This window comes from Pleurodeles waltl, chromosome 12 (assembly GCF_031143425.1).
Source record: "Pleurodeles waltl isolate 20211129_DDA chromosome 12, aPleWal1.hap1.20221129, whole genome shotgun sequence".
NCBI lineage: Eukaryota > Metazoa > Chordata > Amphibia > Caudata > Salamandridae > Pleurodeles > Pleurodeles waltl.
The window spans coordinates 7,024,690-7,043,455 of record NC_090451.1 but is presented as its reverse complement, the minus strand read 5'-3'; the positions used below and the strand labels follow the sequence as shown (position 1 = coordinate 7,043,455).

Below are 18,766 nucleotides of genomic sequence, written 5' to 3'. Positions count from 1 at the left end.
CTCTCCAGCCAGGTTTGCTGGCATCTGTTGCGAGGAATTCAGGAGCATCCAGGTGTATTAGTGTCCACTTAGACCAGTGGTCTTCAAACTCTTTAATGCCGCATCCACCCAATGGGAAAAAAAACATTGGTGCCTCCCCTCTGAATTGTCCACAATTCTTCTATTAAATTGACACTGTTTAAATATGTCTAGACCTATTTAAACATTGCAGTTAAGTTCTGTTACTGTTTTAAAAATGCAATCAAATACATGACCCCAAATATACTATTCTGGTCAGGCCTGCCCTACTAACCAATTGCAGCGTCATGCTCTGCTGAGTAAACTGATCTCACGACAGTGAGGAATGCACAGGCCGGGTGGTGCCCGGTGCACGAAAGCGCGCCTTCTTGTGTTGTACGTCTCTTCGCGCAAATGCAAACTCAGATTTCCTGCACTGTGGTCGGCAGGAGAGACATGGGAAGGCGCAGTAGGGAAGGCTTGAGCAACGAACCGTTGGCTATGTTTTGTTGTTACTTTGTTGACATGAGCTCAAGTAATTTGAAGCAGAAGGAACGGCCAGATCTAAAAAAAACTCTCTTACCTCCAACGCCGAATAACCACTATAATTATAATATCTCAAAAGCAGCTGGCCTTGTAAACTTAATGAGCAAGCAAGCCGATGCATTTTGGGTTTTGTTGTAAAAGAATAAAAATACTATCCATCCTTTCCTTTTTTTCCGGCAACAAGCGATGTTACAAAGATATCACAGCACACAGTGAGATTGAGTGAAAGAAGAGGCACTGAGGCTGGCGTGCAGCACTCCACAGCTCTTGTTATTGTAATCCAGACAGGGGGCGGAAGGAGAAAAGTATGAAGGAAATGCGATAGTGAGACCAACTCTTCTATCTATCTGCATTACATGGAAAAAGGATATATTTAGTACTCCTGGCCGGTTAGCTCAGTTGGTTAGAGCATGGTGCTAATAACGCCAAGGTCGCGGGTTCGATCCCCGTACGGGCCAGGTTGCATTTTTTCTCTCAACTAAACTCTTTTTTTCTCATTTAATCAAGCTCTTATAAATCCATACACTCTGTTGCTCCAGTATACGTTCACTTTCCATTAGTCCTTCTTTTTCCACTGCTGACCAAAGCTCAAGCCGGCAGCGCCAGTAGAACAACACAAGTGCAAGGGATTGTCTCTCCAAGATGGAGACACTGCCTCAGACTATGTCTCGTGAGAGGTGGAGGGAGACCAAGAGCTGATTATTAGATGCGTGGGGATAAGAGGAACATAACTCAGGTGAACAGATTCTGGATAGTGATGCTATAGCTAGGATCAGCAATGTTACAGGGTAAAGGATAGGAAAATAATTAGGTGACAGAAGTATAGAAGTGGCTACAAGGGGGTGTGTCTCTTAAGAGGGCCGAAAGATACACTGAAGGCGAAGGTGAAGTGAAAGAAGAAAGAAAGATCAAAGGAAGTCGACAGTGATTGAGAGAAAACTCACAAAGGCAAATTGAGCAAAAGACAAGGCCTGCGGAGTTAGACTACTTCAATGCAAATTTACGCCGCAGATGAGCATGACAACTGACCCTTGTACAGTGGTGCTGAAACAATTTTCAGTGTGGGGGTGCTGCCATCAAAGGGCTTCTGAAAATCCAGGAATTATACAAAGAACAAGTCCTGCGGAATGAGCCACGCACATTCAGAAAGAGTGGTGATGCGTTGGTTACTTATTGGTAATCTTCATTAGCCTTAGTCCATTGCGTCCTTTTGACAGTCATTACAAAGTAAGGTTATGTCACCTTCCAACAGGAAGAAAGAACAGGAAGATCCTTAAATGCTAGCCCCATGCACCCAACCTGGGTGCCAAGCCCTTGCCAAAGGACTGATGGGTAGGTGGGCAGGATGTAATGTTTGTGACAAAGACAAGATGGACTAAGGGTAATGCAGAGTTCAAAACATTGGTACTCAAATGCAAAACAGAAAAATTATTAAGCCATAATGCTTGACAAATGTATGCTCTGAGGACCAAGTAGCCACCCTAGGAATTTCCTAGATTGTTACTCACTGGAATTCAACCCAGGAGGTGGCCATTCCTCTCGTAGACCATCCCTGAACTGGAAGATATTCTAAAAAGCCTTGCAAAGCCAGAAAAATTGACAACTTAATCCACCTACTCAGAGTCATAAAAGTCACCTTCTTGTCTTTTCCAGGCTGTCCAAAAATCACAAACAAGGAGTCGGTTTTCCTGAACTGCAGAGGCCTGGTGACATAAATGAAAAGAGCTCTTTAAACATCAAGTGTATTCAGCAAATGTTCCTCCGGAGAGGAAGGAGAGGGAATGAAAGAAGGAAGAATTATTTCCTAAGATCTATCAAAAATAGACTTAACCTTTGCAGCAAAGGTAAGGCTAGGCCTTAAAGTTACCCCATCTTCCAAAGTATCAAATGAAGAGAGGACAGCATTTTAAGGCTCCCAGCTCCCCTATTGTTCTCAGCAAGGTGATAGGAAATAGGAAAATAACTTTATAGGAAACAATCTTTATGTCTACAGTATCCAGATCCTCAAAGAGATAAAATTGCAAAGCCTATAAAAGAGTAGGAAGATTCTGAGTTGGAGAAAAGGGATTTTTCAACTGGTCTTACAATTGACAAAAGATCAGAACAGTCTAGACACCAAAGATTGTAACATCTTCGAAGGTACAGAAAAGTCCCTAAAAACCTTTATCGCAAAGCAATGAGCTTTCAGAGTGGAAAGAGATTGAAGTGAAACCCATTTGAAGAAAATGCAAAATAGCAGACAAACTACAGGTAGGTGCCAAAAGATCATAAGCAGAACATCACGTCTCAAAAGACTTCCAGTTCTTTGAGTAAGACTTCGAAGTAGAAGGCCTGCTGGAGTGCTGAATTAACTCCACTAAGGAAGAGGAAAGACCCTTTGCTAGCAGTCCAGACTTCTCAACCTCCAAAGCGATAGAGTGAGTTGGAGCAAGAAGGTCAGGGACGACATTCTGAGAGAGACACACTTGAGCAGTACCCAATGAGGTAGAAGAGCCAGGGTTCAGAAGAGGAAACCATGACATCTCTGGCCAATAAGGGCCCACAAGAATAAAGTTCCCTCGCCCCTGCTGAGACTTGAAGAGAACCATCTGGATCAAAAAAATGTAGGGGAATGTATAAAGGAGACTTCTCAGCCACTTTATCACCAATACGTCCACTACCTAGGCTCCTTGTTCCGGAAGCCTGGATCAGAATCGACAAAGATGAGCATTGTCCTTGTTTGAAAAGAGATCCAGAAAGGGTTTCACAAACTCTCGGCATATCTCTCAAAACAACGACCTGGATAACGTCAACTCCAGCAAATTTGGAAACCTCCAGCTGTCTGCCATCACATTGTCGGTGCCCTTGATGTGTACTGCCGACGTGTGCAACAGGTTGATCTCTGCCCAATAACCCAATTGTTCTGCTATTGCATTGAGGGATTTTGAATGCATGCTTCACTGTTGGTTAATGTAAAAGACAGCTACCTTATTCTCTGTCTTTACTAGCACATTTTTTTGAGACAGATGATGATGGGAAAACTTCAAAGCCTTGAAGATTACCATCAACTCCATCTATTTCCATGACCTCCGACTCTCTAGGAAAGACCACTTGAATCGACAGGATCAGTCCAACACAGTAGCTCTCCAGCCAGGTTTGCTGGCATCTGTTGCGAGGAATTCAGGAGCATCCAGGTGTATTAGTGTCCACTTAGACCAGTGGTCTTCAAACTCTTTAATGCCGCATCCACCCAATGGGAAAAAAAACATTGGTGCCTCCCCTCTGAATTGTCCACAATTCTTCTATTAAATTGACACTGTTTAAATATGTCTAGACCTATTTAAACATTGCAGTTAAGTTCTGTTACTGTTTTAAAAATGCAATCAAATACATGACCCCAAATATACTATTCTGGTCAGGCCTGCCCTACTAACCAATTGCAGCGTCATGCTCTGCTGAGTAAACTGATCTCACGACAGTGAGGAATGCACAGGCCGGGTGGTGCCCGGTGCACGAAAGCGTGCCTTCTTGTGTTGTACGTCTCTTCGCGCAAATGCAAACTCAGATTTCCTGTACTGTGGTCGGCAGGAGAGACATGGGAAGGCGCAGTAGGGAAGGCTTGAGCAACGAACCGTTGGCTATGTTTTGTTGTTACTTTGTTGACATGAGCTCAAGTAATTTGAAGCAGAAGGAACGGCCAGATCTAAAAAAAACTCTCTTACCTCCAACGCCGAATAACCACTATAATTATAATATCTCAAAAGCAGCTGGCCTTGTAAACCTAATGAGCAAGCAAGCCGATGCATTTTGGGTTTTGTTGTAAAAGAATAAAAATACTATCCATCCTTTCCTTTTTTTCCGGCAACAAGCGATGTTACAAAGATATCACAGCACACAGTGAGATTGAGTGAAAGAAGAGGCACTGAGGCTGGCGTGCAGCACTCCACAGCTCTTGTTATTGTAATCCAGACAGGGGGCGGAAGGAGAAAAGTATGAAGGAAATGCGATAGTGAGACCAACTCTTCTATCTATCTGCATTACATGGAAAAAGGATATATTTAGTACTCCTGGCAGGTTAGCTCAGTTGGTTAGAGCGTGGTGCTAATCAATGCCAAGGTCGCGGGTTCGATCCCCGTACGGGCCAGGTTGCATTTTTTCTCTCAACTAAACTCTTTTTTTCTCATTTAATAAAGCTCTTATAAATCCATACACTCTGTTGCTCCAGTTTACGTTCACTTTCCATTAGTCCTTCTTTTGCCACTGCTGACCAAAGCTCAAGCCGGCAGCGCCAGTAGAACAACACAAGTGCAAGGGATTGTCTCTCCAAGATGGAGACACTGCCTCAGACTATGTCTCGTGAGAGGTGGAGGGAGACCAAGAGCTGATTATTAGATGCGTGGGGATAAGAGGAACATAACTCAGGTGAACAGATTCTGGATAGTGATGCTATAGCTAGGATCAGCAACGTTACAGGGCAAAGGATAGGAAAATAATTAGGTGACAGAAGTATAGAAGTGGCTACAAGGGGTGTGTCTCTTAAGAGGGCCGAAAGATACACTGAAGGCGAAGGTGAAGTGAAAGAAGAAAGAAAGATCAAAGGAAGTCGACAGTGATTGAGAGAAAACTCACAAAGGCAAATTGAGCAAAAGACAAGGCCTGGGGAGTTAGACTACTTCAATGCAAATTTACGCCGCAGATGAGCATGACAACTGACCCTTGTACAGTGGTGCTGAAACAATTTTCAGTGTGGGGGTGCTGCCATCAAAGGGCTTCTGAAAATCCAGGAATTATACAAAGAACAAGTCCTACGGAATGAGCCACGCACATTCAGAAAGAGTGGTGATGCGTTGGTTACTTATTGGTAATCTTCCTTAGCCTTAGTCCATTGCGTCCTTTTGACAGTCATTACAAAGTAAGGTTATGTCACCTTCCAACAGGAAGAAAGAACAGGAAGATCCTTAAATGCTAGCCCCATGCACCCAACCTGGGTGCCAAGCCCTTGCCAAAGGACTGATGGGAAGGTGGGCAGGATGTAATGTTTGTGACAAAGACAAGATGGACTAAGGGTAATGCAGAGTTCAAAACATTGGTACTCAAATGCAAAACAGAAAAATTATTAAGCCATAATGCTTGACAAATGTATGCTCTGAGGACCAAGTAGCCACCCTAGGAATTTCCTAGATTGTTACTCACTGGAATTCAACCCAGGAGGTGGCCATTCCTCTCGTAGACCATCCCTGAACTGGAAGATATTCTAAAAAGCCTTGCAAAGCCAGAAAAATTGACAACTTAATCCACCTACTCAGAGTCATAAAAGTCACCTTCTTGTCTTTTCCAGGCTGTCCAAAAGTCACAAACAAGGAGTCGGTTTTCCTGAACTGCAGAGGCCTGGTGACATAAATGAAAAGAGCTCTTTAAACATCAAGTGTATTCAGCAAATGTTCCTCCGGAGAGGAAGGAGAGGGAATGAAAGAAGGAAGAATTATTTCCTAAGATCTATCAAAAATAGACTTAACCTTTGCAGCAAAGGTAAGGCTAGGCCTTAAAGTTACCCCATCTTCCAAAGTATCAAATGAAGAGAGGATAGCATTTTAAGGCTCCCAGCTCCCCAATTGTTCTCAGCAAGGTGATAGGAAATAGGAAAATAACTTTATAGGAAACAATCTTTATGTCTACAGTATCCAGATCCTCAAAGAGATAAAATTGCAAAGCCTATAAAAGAGTAGGAAGATTCTGAGTTGGAGAAAAGGGATTTTTCAACTGGTCTTACAATTGACAAAAGATCAGAACAGTCTAGACACCAAAGATTGTAACATCTTCGAAGGTACAGAAAAGTCCCTAAAAACCTTTATCGCAAAGCAATGAGCTTTCAGAGTGGAAAGAGATTGAAGTGAAACCCATTTGAAGAAAATGCAAAATAGCAGACAAACTACAGGTAGGTGCCAAAAGATCATGAGCAGAACATCACGTCTCAAAAGACTTCCAGTTCTTTGAGTAAGACGTCGAAGTAGAAGGCCTGCTGGAGTGCTGAATTAACTCCACTAAGGAAGAGGAAAGACCCTTTGCTAGCAGTCCAGACTTCTCAACCTCCAAAGCGATAGAGTGAGTTTGAGCAAGAAGGTCAGGGACGACGTTCTGAGAGAGACACACTTGAGCAGTACCCAATGAGGTAGAAGAGCCAGGGTTCAGAAGAGGAAACCATGACATCTCTGGCCAATAAGGGCCCACAAGAATAAAGTTCCCTCGCCCCTGCTGAGACTTGAAGAGAACCATCTGGATCAATAAAAAGTGGGGGAATGTATAAAGGAGACTTCTCAGCCACTTTATCACCAATACGTCCACTACCTAGGCTCCTTGTTCCGGAAGCCTGGATCAGAATCGACAAAGATGAGCATTGTCCTTGTTTGAAAAGAGATCCAGAAAGGGTTTCACAAACTCTCGGCATATCTCTCAAAACAACGACCTGGATAACGTCAACTCCAGCAAATTTGGAAACCTCCAGCTGTCTGCCATCACATTGTCGGTGCCCTTGATGTGTACTGTCGACGTGTGCAACAGGTTGATCTCTGCCCAATAACCCAATTGTTCTGCTATTGCATTGAGGGATTTTGAATGCATGCTTCACTGTTGGTTAATGTAAAAGACAGCTACCTTATTCTCTGTCTTTACTAGCACATTTTTTTGAGACAGATGATGATGGGAAAACTTCAAAGCCTTGAAGATTACCATCAACTCCATCTATTTCCATGACCTCCGACTCTCTAGGAAAGACCACTTGAATCGACAGGATCAGTCCAACACAGTAGCTCTCCAGCCAGGTTTGCTGGCATCTGTTGCGAGGAATTCAGGAGCATCCAGGTGTATTAGTGTCCACTTAGACCAGTGGTCTTCAAACTCTTTAATGCCGCATCCACCCAATGGGAAAAAAAACATTGGTGCCTCCCCTCTGAATTGTCCACAATTCTTCTATTAAATTGACACTGTTTAAATATGTCTAGACCTATTTAAACATTGCAGTTAAGTTCTGTTACTGTTTTAAAAATGCAATCAAATACATGACCCCAAATATACTATTCTGGTCAGGCCTGCCCTACTAACCAATTGCAGCGTCATGCTCTGCTGAGTAAACTGATCTCACGACAGTGAGGAATGCACAGGCCGGGTGGTGCCCGGTGCACGAAAGCGCGCCTTCTTGTGTTGTACGTCTCTTCGCGCAAATGCAAACTCAGATTTCCTGCACTGTGGTCGGCAGGAGAGACATGGGAAGGCGCAGTAGGGAAGGCTTGAGCAACGAACCGTTGGCTATGTTTTGTTGTTACTTTGTTGACATGAGCTCAAGTAATTTGAAGCAGAAGGAACGGCCAGATCTAAAAAAAACTCTCTTACCTCCAACGCCGAATAACCACTATAATTATAATATCTCAAAAGCAGCTGGCCTTGTAAACTTAATGAGCAAGCAAGCCGATGCATTTTGGGTTTTGTTGTAAAAGAATAAAAATACTATCCATCCTTTCCTTTTTTTCCGGCAACAAGCGATGTTACAAAGATATCACAGCACACAGTGAGATTGAGTGAAAGAAGAGGCACTGAGGCTGGCGTGCAGCACTCCACAGCTCTTGTTATTGTAATCCAGACAGGGGGCGGAAGGAGAAAAGTATGAAGGAAATGCGATAGTGAGACCAACTCTTCTATCTATCTGCATTACATGGAAAAAGGATATATTTAGTACTCCTGGCCGGTTAGCTCAGTTGGTTAGAGCATGGTGCTAATAACGCCAAGGTCGCGGGTTCGATCCCCGTACGGGCCAGGTTGCATTTTTTCTCTCAACTAAACTCTTTTTTTCTCATTTAATCAAGCTCTTATAAATCCATACACTCTGTTGCTCCAGTATACGTTCACTTTCCATTAGTCCTTCTTTTTCCACTGCTGACCAAAGCTCAAGCCGGCAGCGCCAGTAGAACAACACAAGTGCAAGGGATTGTCTCTCCAAGATGGAGACACTGCCTCAGACTATGTCTCGTGAGAGGTGGAGGGAGACCAAGAGCTGATTATTAGATGCGTGGGGATAAGAGGAACATAACTCAGGTGAACAGATTCTGGATAGTGATGCTATAGCTAGGATCAGCAATGTTACAGGGCAAAGGATAGGAAAATAATTAGGTGACAGAAGTATAGAAGTGGCTACAAGGGGGTGTGTCTCTTAAGAGGGCCGAAAGATACACTGAAGGCGAAGGTGAAGTGAAAGAAGAAAGAAAGATCAAAGGAAGTCGACAGTGATTGAGAGAAAACTCACAAAGGCAAATTGAGCAAAAGACAAGGCCTGCGGAGTTAGACTACTTCAATGCAAATTTACGCCGCAGATGAGCATGACAACTGACCCTTGTACAGTGGTGCTGAAACAATTTTCAGTGTGGGGGTGCTGCCATCAAAGGGCTTCTGAAAATCCAGGAATTATACAAAGAACAAGTCCTGCGGAATGAGCCACGCACATTCAGAAAGAGTGGTGATGCGTTGGTTACTTATTGGTAATCTTCATTAGCCTTAGTCCATTGCGTCCTTTTGACAGTCATTACAAAGTAAGGTTATGTCACCTTCCAACAGGAAGAAAGAACAGGAAGATCCTTAAATGCTAGCCCCATGCACCCAACCTGGGTGCCAAGCCCTTGCCAAAGGACTGATGGGTAGGTGGGCAGGATGTAATGTTTGTGACAAAGACAAGATGGACTAAGGGTAATGCAGAGTTCAAAACATTGGTACTCAAATGCAAAACAGAAAAATTATTAAGCCATAATGCTTGACAAATGTATGCTCTGAGGACCAAGTAGCCACCCTAGGAATTTCCTAGATTGTTACTCACTGGAATTCAACCCAGGAGGTGGCCATTCCTCTCGTAGACCATCCCTGAACTGGAAGATATTCTAAAAAGCCTTGCAAAGCCAGAAAAATTGACAACTTAATCCACCTACTCAGAGTCATAAAAGTCACCTTCTTGTCTTTTCCAGGCTGTCCAAAAATCACAAACAAGGAGTCGGTTTTCCTGAACTGCAGAGGCCTGGTGACATAAATGAAAAGAGCTCTTTAAACATCAAGTGTATTCAGCAAATGTTCCTCCGGAGAGGAAGGAGAGGGAATGAAAGAAGGAAGAATTATTTCCTAAGATCTATCAAAAATAGACTTAACCTTTGCAGCAAAGGTAAGGCTAGGCCTTAAAGTTACCCCATCTTCCAAAGTATCAAATGAAGAGAGGACAGCATTTTAAGGCTCCCAGCTCCCCTATTGTTCTCAGCAAGGTGATAGGAAATAGGAAAATAACTTTATAGGAAACAATCTTTATGTCTACAGTATCCAGATCCTCAAAGAGATAAAATTGCAAAGCCTATAAAAGAGTAGGAAGATTCTGAGTTGGAGAAAAGGGATTTTTCAACTGGTCTTACAATTGACAAAAGATCAGAACAGTCTAGACACCAAAGATTGTAACATCTTCGAAGGTACAGAAAAGTCCCTAAAAACCTTTATCGCAAAGCAATGAGCTTTCAGAGTGGAAAGAGATTGAAGTGAAACCCATTTGAAGAAAATGCAAAATAGCAGACAAACTACAGGTAGGTGCCAAAAGATCATAAGCAGAACATCACGTCTCAAAAGACTTCCAGTTCTTTGAGTAAGACTTCGAAGTAGAAGGCCTGCTGGAGTGCTGAATTAACTCCACTAAGGAAGAGGAAAGACCCTTTGCTAGCAGTCCAGACTTCTCAACCTCCAAAGCGATAGAGTGAGTTGGAGCAAGAAGGTCAGGGACGACATTCTGAGAGAGACACACTTGAGCAGTACCCAATGAGGTAGAAGAGCCAGGGTTCAGAAGAGGAAACCATGACATCTCTGGCCAATAAGGGCCCACAAGAATAAAGTTCCCTCGCCCCTGCTGAGACTTGAAGAGAACCATCTGGATCAAAAAAAAGTAGGGGAATGTATAAAGGAGACTTCTCAGCCACTTTATCACCAATACGTCCACTACCTAGGCTCCTTGTTCCGGAAGCCTGGATCAGAATCGACAAAGATGAGCATTGTCCTTGTTTGAAAAGAGATCCAGAAAGGGTTTCACAAACTCTCGGCATATCTCTCAAAACAACGACCTGGATAACGTCAACTCCAGAAAATTTGGAAACCTCCAGCTGTCTGCCATCACATTGTCGGTGCCCTTGATGTGTACTGCCGACGTGTGCAACAGGTTGATCTCTGCCCAATAACCCAATTGTTCTGCTATTGCATTGAGGGATTTTGAATGCATGCTTCACTGTTGGTTAATGTAAAAGACAGCTACCTTATTCTCTGTCTTTACTAGCACATGTTTTTGAGACAGATGATGATGGGAAAACTTCAAAGCCTTGAAGATTACCATCAACTCCATCTATTTCCATGACCTCCGACTCTCTAGGAAAGACCACTTGAATCGACAGGATCAGTCCAACACAGTAGCTCTCCAGCCAGGTTTGCTGGCATCTGTTGCGAGGAATTCAGGAGCATCCAGGTGTATTAGTGTCCACTTAGACCAGTGGTCTTCAAACTCTTTAATGCCGCATCCACCCAATGGGAAAAAAAACATTGGTGCCTCCCCTCTGAATTGTCCACAATTCTTCTATTAAATTGACACTGTTTAAATATGTCTAGACCTATTTAAACATTGCAGTTAAGTTCTGTTACTGTTTTAAAAATGCAATCAAATACATGACCCCAAATATACTATTCTGGTCAGGCCTGCCCTACTAACCAATTGCAGCGTCATGCTCTGCTGAGTAAACTGATCTCACGACAGTGAGGAATGCACAGGCCGGGTGGTGCCCGGTGCACGAAAGCGTGCCTTCTTGTGTTGTACGTCTCTTCGCGCAAATGCAAACTCAGATTTCCTGTACTGTGGTCGGCAGGAGAGACATGGGAAGGCGCAGTAGGGAAGGCTTGAGCAACGAACCGTTGGCTATGTTTTGTTGTTACTTTGTTGACATGAGCTCAAGTAATTTGAAGCAGAAGGAACGGCCAGATCTAAAAAAAACTCTCTTACCTCCAACGCCGAATAACCACTATAATTATAATATCTCAAAAGCAGCTGGCCTTGTAAACCTAATGAGCAAGCAAGCCGATGCATTTTGGGTTTTGTTGTAAAAGAATAAAAATACTATCCATCCTTTCCTTTTTTTCCGGCAACAAGCGATGTTACAAAGATATCACAGCACACAGTGAGATTGAGTGAAAGAAGAGGCACTGAGGCTGGCGTGCAGCACTCCACAGCTCTTGTTATTGTAATCCAGACAGGGGGCGGAAGGAGAAAAGTATGAAGGAAATGCGATAGTGAGACCAACTCTTCTATCTATCTGCATTACATGGAAAAAGGATATATTTAGTACTCCTGGCAGGTTAGCTCAGTTGGTTAGAGCGTGGTGCTAATCAATGCCAAGGTCGCGGGTTCGATCCCCGTACGGGCCAGGTTGCATTTTTTCTCTCAACTAAACTCTTTTTTTCTCATTTAATAAAGCTCTTATAAATCCATACACTCTGTTGCTCCAGTTTACGTTCACTTTCCATTAGTCCTTCTTTTGCCACTGCTGACCAAAGCTCAAGCCGGCAGCGCCAGTAGAACAACACAAGTGCAAGGGATTGTCTCTCCAAGATGGAGACACTGCCTCAGACTATGTCTCGTGAAAGGTGGAGGGAGACCAAGAGCTGATTATTAGATGCGTGGGGATAAGAGGAACATAACTCAGGTGAACAGATTCTGGATAGTGATGCTATAGCTAGGATCAGCAACGTTACAGGGCAAAGGATAGGAAAATAATTAGGTGACAGAAGTATAGAAGTGGCTACAAGGGGTGTGTCTCTTAAGAGGGCCGAAAGATACACTGAAGGCGAAGGTGAAGTGAAAGAAGAAAGAAAGATCAAAGGAAGTCGACAGTGATTGAGAGAAAACTCACAAAGGCAAATTGAGCAAAAGACAAGGCCTGGGGAGTTAGACTACTTCAATGCAAATTTACGCCGCAGATGAGCATGACAACTGACCCTTGTACAGTGGTGCTGAAACAATTTTCAGTGTGGGGGTGCTGCCATCAAAGGGCTTCTGAAAATCCAGGAATTATACAAAGAACAAGTCCTACGGAATGAGCCACGCACATTCAGAAAGAGTGGTGATGCGTTGGTTACTTATTGGTAATCTTCCTTAGCCTTAGTCCATTGCGTCCTTTTGACAGTCATTACAAAGTAAGGTTATGTCACCTTCCAACAGGAAGAAAGAACAGGAAGATCCTTAAATGCTAGCCCCATGCACCCAACCTGGGTGCCAAGCCCTTGCCAAAGGACTGATGGGAAGGTGGGCAGGATGTAATGTTTGTGACAAAGACAAGATGGACTAAGGGTAATGCAGAGTTCAAAACATTGGTACTCAAATGCAAAACAGAAAAATTATTAAGCCATAATGCTTGACAAATGTATGCTCTGAGGACCAAGTAGCCACCCTAGGAATTTCCTAGATTGTTACTCACTGGAATTCAACCCAGGAGGTGGCCATTCCTCTCGTAGACCATCCCTGAACTGGAAGATATTCTAAAAAGCCTTGCAAAGCCAGAAAAATTGACAACTTAATCCACCTACTCAGAGTCATAAAAGTCACCTTCTTGTCTTTTCCAGGCTGTCCAAAAGTCACAAACAAGGAGTCGGTTTTCCTGAACTGCAGAGGCCTGGTGACATAAATGAAAAGAGCTCTTTAAACATCAAGTGTATTCAGCAAATGTTCCTCCGGAGAGGAAGGAGAGGGAATGAAAGAAGGAAGAATTATTTCCTAAGATCTATCAAAAATAGACTTAACCTTTGCAGCAAAGGTAAGGCTAGGCCTTAAAGTTAGCCCATCTTCCAAAGTATCAAATGAAGAGAGGATAGCATTTTAAGGCTCCCAGCTCCCCAATTGTTCTCAGCAAGGTGATAGGAAATAGGAAAATAACTTTATAGGAAACAATCTTTATGTCTACAGTATCCAGATCCTCAAAGAGATAAAATTGCAAAGCCTATAAAAGAGTAGGAAGATTCTGAGTTGGAGAAAAGGGATTTTTCAACTGGTCTTACAATTGACAAAAGATCAGAACAGTCTAGACACCAAAGATTGTAACATCTTCGAAGGTACAGAAAAGTCCCTAAAAACCTTTATCGCAAAGCAATGAGCTTTCAGAGTGGAAAGAGATTGAAGTGAAACCCATTTGAAGAAAATGCAAAATAGCAGACAAACTACAGGTAGGTGCCAAAAGATCATGAGCAGAACATCACGTCTCAAAAGACTTCCAGTTCTTTGAGTAAGACGTCGAAGTAGAAGGCCTGCTGGAGTGCTGAATTAACTCCACTAAGGAAGAGGAAAGACCCTTTGCTAGCAGTCCAGACTTCTCAACCTCCAAAGCGATAGAGTGAGTTGGAGCAAGAAGGTCAGGGACGACGTTCTGAGAGAGACACACTTGAGCAGTACCCAATGAGGTAGAAGAGCCAGGGTTCAGAAGAGGAAACCATGACATCTCTGGCCAATAAGGGCCCACAAGAATAAAGTTCCCTCGCCCCTGCTGAGACTTGAAGAGAACCATCTGGATCAATAAAAAGTGGGGGAATGTATAAAGGAGACTTCTCAGCCACTTTATCACCAATACGTCCACTACCTAGGCTCCTTGTTCCGGAAGCCTGGATCAGAATCGACAAAGATGAGCATTGTCCTTGTTTGAAAAGAGATCCAGAAAGGGTTTCACAAACTCTCGGCATATCTCTCAAAACAACGACCTGGATAACGTCAACTCCAGCAAATTTGGAAACCTCCAGCTGTCTGCCATCACATTGTCGGTGCCCTTGATGTGTACTGTCGACGTGTGCAACAGGTTGATCTCTGCCCAATAACCCAATTGTTCTGCTATTGCATTGAGGGATTTTGAATGCATGCTTCACTGTTGGTTAATGTAAAAGACAGCTACCTTATTCTCTGTCTTTACTAGCACATTTTTTTGAGACAGATGATGATGGGAAAACTTCAAAGCCTTGAAGATTACCATCAACTCCATCTATTTCCATGACCTCCGACTCTCTAGGAAAGACCACTTGAATCGACAGGATCAGTCCAACACAGTAGCTCTCCAGCCAGGTTTGCTGGCATCTGTTGCGAGGAATTCAGGAGCATCCAGGTGTATTAGTGTCCACTTAGACCAGTGGTCTTCAAACTCTTTAATGCCGCATCCACCCAATGGGAAAAAAAACATTGGTGCCTCCCCTCTGAATTGTCCACAATTCTTCTATTAAATTGACACTGTTTAAATATGTCTAGACCTATTTAAACATTGCAGTTAAGTTCTGTTACTGTTTTAAAAATGCAATCAAATACATGACCCCAAATATACTATTCTGGTCAGGCCTGCCCTACTAACCAATTGCAGCGTCATGCTCTGCTGAGTAAACTGATCTCACGACAGTGAGGAATGCACAGGCCGGGTGGTGCCCGGTGCACGAAAGCGCGCCTTCTTGTGTTGTACGTCTCTTCGCGCAAATGCAAACTCAGATTTCCTGCACTGTGGTCGGCAGGAGAGACATGGGAAGGCGCAGTAGGGAAGGCTTGAGCAACGAACCGTTGGCTATGTTTTGTTGTTACTTTGTTGACATGAGCTCAAGTAATTTGAAGCAGAAGGAACGGCCAGATCTAAAAAAAACTCTCTTACCTCCAACGCCGAATAACCACTATAATTATAATATCTCAAAAGCAGCTGGCCTTGTAAACTTAATGAGCAAGCAAGCCGATGCATTTTGGGTTTTGTTGTAAAAGAATAAAAATACTATCCATCCTTTCCTTTTTTTCCGGCAACAAGCGATGTTACAAAGATATCACAGCACACAGTGAGATTGAGTGAAAGAAGAGGCACTGAGGCTGGCGTGCAGCACTCCACAGCTCTTGTTATTGTAATCCAGACAGGGGGCGGAAGGAGAAAAGTATGAAGGAATTGCGACAGTGAGACCAACTCTTCTATCTATCTGCATTTCATGGAAAAAGGATATGTGTAGTTCTCATGGCCGGTTAGCTCAGTTGGTTAGAGTGTGCTGCTAATAACGCCAAGGTCGCGGGTTCGATCCCCGTACGGGCCAGGTTGCAACTTTTCTCTCAACTAAACTCTTTTTTTCTCATTTAATCAAGCTCTTATAAATCCATACACTCTGTTGCTCCAGTATACGTTCACTTTCCATTAGTCCTTCTTTTTCCACTGCTGACCAAAGCTCAAGCCGGCAGCGCCAGTAGAACAACACAAGTGCAAGGGATTGTCTCTCCAAGATGGAGACACTGCCTCAGACTATGTCTCGTGAGAGGTGGAGGGAGACCAAGAGCTGATTATTAGATGCGTGGGGATAAGAGGAACATAACTCAGGTGAACAGATTCTGGATAGTGATGCTATAGCTAGGATCAGCAACGTTACAGGGCAAAGGATAGGAAAATAATTAGGTGACAGAAGTATAGAAGTGGCTACAAGGGGGTGTGTCTCTTAAGAGGGCCGAAAGATACACTGAAGGCGAAGGTGAAGTGAAAGAAGAAAGAAAGATCAAAGGAAGTCGACAGTGATTGAGAGAAAACTCACAAAGGCAAATTGAGCAAAAGACAAGGCCTGGGGAGTTAGACTACTTCAATGCAAATTTACGCCGCAGATGAGCATGACAACTGACCCTTGTACAGTGGTGCTGAAACAATTTTCAGTGTGGGGGTGCTGCCATCAAAGGGCTTCTGAAAATCCAGGAATTATACAAAGAACAAGTCCTACGGAATGAGCCACGCACATTCAGAAAGAGTGGTGATGCGTTGGTTACTTATTGGTAATCTTCCTTAGCCTTAGTCCATTGCGTCCTTTTGACAGTCATTACAAAGTAAGGTTATGTCACCTTCCAACAGGAAGAAAGAACAGGAAGATCCTTAAATGCTAGCCCCATGCACCCAACCTGGGTGCCTAGCCCTTGCCAAAGGACTGATGGGAAGGTGGGCAGGATGTAATGTTTGTGACAAAGACAAGATGGACTAAGGGTAATGCAGAGTTCAAAACATTGGTACTCAAATGCAAAACAGAAAAATTATTAAGCCATAATGCTTGACAAATGTATGCTCTGAGGACCAAGTAGCCACCCTAGGAATTTCCTAGATTGTTACTCACTGGAATTCAACCCAGGAGGTGGCCATTCCTCTCGTAGACCATCCCTGAACTGGAAGATATTCTAAAAAGCCTTGCAAAGCCAGAAAAATTGACAACTTAATCCACCTACTCAGAGTCATAAAAGTCACCTTCTTGTCTTTTCCAGGCTGTCCAAAAGTCACAAACAAGGAGTCGGTTTTCCTGAACTGCAGAGGCCTGGTGACATAAATGAAAAGAGCTCTTTAAACATCAAGTGTATTCAGCAAATGTTCCTCCGGAGAGGAAGGAGAGGGAATGAAAGAAGGAAGAATTATTTCCTAAGATCTATCAAAAATAGACTTAACCTTTGCAGCAAAGGTAAGGCTAGGCCTTAAAGTTACCCCATCTTCCAAAGTATCAAATGAAGAGAGGATAGCATTTTAAGGCTCCCAGCTCCCCAATTGTTCTCAGCAAGGTGATAGGAAATAGGAAAATAACTTTATAGGAAACAATCTTTATGTCTACAGTATCCAGATCCTCAAAGAGATAAAATTGCAAAGCCTATAAAAGAGTAGGAAGATTCTGAGTTGGAGAAAAGGGATTTTTCAACTGGTCTTACAATTGACAAAAGATCAGAACAGTCTAGACACCAAAGATTGTAACATCTTCGAAGGTACAGAAAAGTCCCTAAAAACCTTTATCGCAAAGCAATGAGCTTTCAGAGTGGAAAGAGATTGAAGTGAAACCCATTTGAAGAAAATGCAAAATAGCAGACAAACTACAGGTAGGTGCCAAAAGATCATGAGCAGAACATCACGTCTCAAAAGACTTCCAGTTCTTTGAGTAAGACGTCGAAGTAGAAGGCCTGCTGGAGTGCTGAATTAACTCCACTAAGGAAGAGGAAAGACCCTTTGCTAGCAGTGCAGACTTCTCAACCTCCAAAGCGATAGAGTGAGTTGGAGCAAGAAGGTCAGGGACGACGTTCTGAGAGAGACACACTTGAGCACTACCCAATGAGGTAGAAGAGCCAGGGTTCAGAAGAGGAAACCATGACATCTCTGGCCAATAAGGGCCCACAAGAATAAAGTTCCCTCGCCCCTGCTGAGACTTGAAGAGAACCATCTGGATCAATAAAAAGTGGGGGAATGTATAAAGGAGACTTCTCAGCCACTTTATCACCAATACGTCCACTACCTAGGCTCCTTGTTCCGGAAGCCTGGATCAGAATCGACAAAGATGAGCATTGTCCTTGTTTGAAAAGAGATCCAGAAAGGGTTTCACAAACTCTCGGCATATCTCTCAAAACAACGACCTGGATAACGTCAACTCCAGCAAATTTGGAAACCTCCAGCTGTCTGCCATCACATTGTCGGTGCCCTTGATGTGTACTGTCGACGTGTGCAACAGGTTGATCTCTGCCCAATAACCCAATTGTTCTGCTATTGCATTGAGGGATTTGGAATGCATGCTTCACTGTTGGTTAATGTAAAAGACAGCTACCTTATTCTCTGTCTTTACTAGCACATTTTTTTGAGACAGATGATGATGGGAAAACTTCAAAGCCTTGAAGATTACCATCAACTCCATCTATTTCCATGACCTCCGACTCTCTAGGAAAGACCACTTGAATCGACAGGATCAGTCCAACACAGTAGCTCTCCAGCCAGGTTTGCTGGCATCTGTTGCGAGGAATTCAGGAGCATCCAGGTGTATTAGTGTCCACTTAGACCAGTGGTCTTCAAACTCTTTAATGCCGCATCCACCCAATGGGAAAAAAAACATTGGTGCCTCCCCTCTGAATTGTCCACAATTCTTCTATTAAATTGACACTGTTTAAATATGTCTAGACCTATTTAAACATTGCAGTTAAGTTCTGTTACTGTTTTAAAAATGCAATCAAATACATGACCCCAAATATACTATTCTGGTCAGGCCTGCCCTACTAACCAATTGCAGCGTCATGCTCTGCTGAGTAAACTGATCTCACGACAGTGAGGAATGCACAGGCCGGGTGGTGCCCGGTGCACGAAAGCGCGCCTTCTTGTGTTGTACGTCTCTTCGCGCAAATGCAAACTCAGATTTCCTGCACTGTGGTCGGCAG

General features: G+C 43.4%; 3 non-coding genes across 3 annotated transcripts; all 3 read left to right on the top strand.

Annotated features, from left to right (window-relative positions):
- Nucleotides 1–927: 927 nt before the first annotated feature.
- Nucleotides 928–1,001, top strand: TRNAI-AAU (transfer RNA isoleucine (anticodon AAU)). The gene has a single exon. It is a non-coding gene; the product is annotated as a tRNA-Ile (tRNA).
- A 7,254-nt stretch (nt 1,002–8,255) lies between these two features.
- TRNAI-AAU (transfer RNA isoleucine (anticodon AAU)) lies at nt 8,256–8,329 on the top strand. Its single transcript has one exon. It is a non-coding gene; the product is annotated as a tRNA-Ile (tRNA).
- Nucleotides 8,330–15,583: 7,254 nt separating this feature from the next.
- Nucleotides 15,584–15,657, top strand: TRNAI-AAU (transfer RNA isoleucine (anticodon AAU)). The gene has a single exon. It is a non-coding gene; the product is annotated as a tRNA-Ile (tRNA).
- Nucleotides 15,658–18,766: the final 3,109 nt, after the last annotated feature.